This window comes from Notechis scutatus, chromosome 2 (genome assembly GCF_049901735.1).
Source record: "Notechis scutatus isolate UNSWTSFEM ecotype Mainland chromosome 2, rNotScu1.2, whole genome shotgun sequence".
Classification (NCBI taxonomy): Eukaryota; Metazoa; Chordata; class Lepidosauria; order Squamata; family Elapidae; genus Notechis; species Notechis scutatus.
In genome coordinates this window covers 22969688-22972056 of record NC_142010.1, presented here as the reverse complement: position 1 = coordinate 22972056, position 2369 = coordinate 22969688, and the positions used below count along the sequence as shown (strand labels likewise).

The 2369-nt window shown below is 47.1% G+C and overlaps 1 protein-coding gene across 1 annotated transcript in view; it reads right to left on the bottom strand.

The window, feature by feature from the left end:
- LOC113421988 (uncharacterized) overlaps positions 1-2004 on the bottom strand; it is a 38323-nt gene extending 36319 nt beyond the window's left edge. The window contains exon 1 of the mRNA XM_087954438.1: positions 1935-2004. The gene's annotated coding sequence lies outside the window, so the exon portion shown is untranslated. The remainder of the gene's footprint in view (positions 1-1934) is intronic.
- Between the last annotated feature and the right edge of the window lie 365 nt (positions 2005-2369).

Sequence of the window (2369 nt, the reverse complement as noted above, 5' to 3'; positions counted from 1 at the left end):
CTGACCAGCAAAGTCATGCACGTGCGACCCCCCCACGCCCTGCATGTCTTTGCACATGCGCACACATCTCCTGTGCACTCCCGCCCCCTGGGCATGTGCGCCACATATCAGCTGTTGGGTGGGCGGAGCACATGCATGTGCAGTAGACCTGCTCTGGGCAAGGGCTTGTGTGCCACCTCTGGCACGCGTGCCATTGGTTCGCCATCACGGGCCTAGTCAGTGGCACCAAATAATATAATCCCATACCAACTTGGAGACATCATCTCTAAAGTAAGAATGGCCGCAATTCTATTGGCCTGTTTTTAAGGTTTTAAAAACCTAGCTGTCTTCTAGGAGTCTGGAGCGCTGAATGTGCTAAATTTCTCTTTTTTTGGCTTTAGTGTTAACTATATGGTTTGCTATTTCAGCTGCCGTGTATATTTATTTTGGATATTATTGTTTTAAATGTTTTATTGTTTTAGTTGTGCTTATTATTTTGAAACTGTAACCGGCCCAGAGTCAAACAAACTGGCTTGTAGCAGTTTTTTAACAACAACAAAAACCCTGACCTAAACATATGTAGAGAGTCAGTTTGGTGTAGAGCAGGGGTCCCCAACCTCCAGGCCACGGACCTTTCGGAACCGGGCCGCACAAGCGATGGGCTTGTTATTTCTCCACTTGTGCAACTGGTGGCCACTCATGCTCGCTCAGGAAGCCCCATTTGTGTGAATGCCACTCGTGCCTGCACCTGCCACTTACACAGAACAATCCCCTCTCCACACCCCTGCCGGGCCACTAAGCTGGAAAAGTTTGGGACCACTGGTGCTAGAATACAGGAGCCTATGAGTTCTAATCCTGCCCTAGGCACCAAGCCACTTTGGGGGCCAGTCCCTCTCTCTCAACCTTAGGGAGAAGGAAGAGGCAATTCACTTCCAAAAATCTTGCCAAGAAAACTGCATGGATTTGTCCAGGCACTCGATACAAATAGTATTTGACTTACAAGTTTGTTTGGTGACAGGACGGAAAAAGTGACTTATATGACCATTTTTCACATGACCGTAACAGCACCCCCAAGGTCATGTGATCAAAATCCAGACACTTGGCTACTAACTCATACTTATGACGGTTGCAGTGCTCCGGGGATCATTTGATCACCTTTTGGGATCTTCTAACAAGCAAAGTCAAATGGGAAGCCAGCTTCACTTAACCATCCTCTTACCAATTTAGCAAGTACGGTGATTCACTTAACAATGGTGGCAAGGAAGGTCATAAAACGGGACAAAACTCAACTGTCTCCCTTAGCCACAGAAATCTGGGGCTCCATTGTGGCCGTAAGTCGAGGATCACCTCTACTGACTGGAAAGCACAAAACAAAGCTTATCCCGAAGGCAATAACCACAAGCCCCACTTCCGAGGGAAGGATGCTTCTTGAACGTGCCTCATAATAAGGAGCCTCGCAAGGCAAATTCCCCCCACGCAATGCCCGAAACAGACCCTTCCTCTCGTTTTCCACCGGTCAGCCTTTACAAGAGAGGCTGGTCGCCATAACTTTGAATTTCTCACCCGATCTGCTCGCACCCTTTACCTTTACTCAGCACACGGGAGAAAAACCTATTAACTGCACAAAGCGGCGTGGTCAATCTGTGAGTGGAGTGTTATACAAGGAGCTTAGCATACACTCACAACACTAAGCACGAAGAGGGGTGCAAACACTATCTCATTTAAAAAAAAAAAAAAAAGTAAAAACCCCACCCCGGGGAGAGGGAGGAAAAAGACACCACCAGAAGATCCCCGGTGCCCATTGACCTTCCATGTATACTGCGAGGAGGATCCTTGGGGTTCAGCTTCTGCTTTTGCTTGCTCCCTTTTCTTTCCTACCCCAACAAGAGTTGAGACCCAGCTCGCCCTGTGACCGGAGAAAACAACCCCTTCTAAGTCCCGCAATGTAACCTTACCAAATTCCCGACACCCGGCTTCTCATTTCCTCTCCGGCACTCTTTCCCAGGCACAAAAGTAATGGTTTAACTTTGGTTCCTAGAAAGTCCCCTATTTCGAAGCCGACCAATGTAGCGCCCTCTCTTGACCGGAGGAGTGTGTTTGCTCTCTTTGAGTCTCTTCGATTGGCAACCTACATTAAGTGCCATAATAATCTTCGCTTTCCCAAAGGTACTTTTTTCAGGAGGCAACTATTATTTATTATAAATAAACAATAACAAAAACAGGATAAAAATAGTAGTGGTGCTCCTGGTTCCTGTCGTCTGCAATGCTTCTCTGGAAATCCATTCCTGTATCAACACCATTCAAAGGCTGGTTATCCCAAATTGTATAGCTAAAAGTCTCGGGGAAAATGTATATTGTTATGGACTTACCCACCAAGCCAGGGCTCTCAT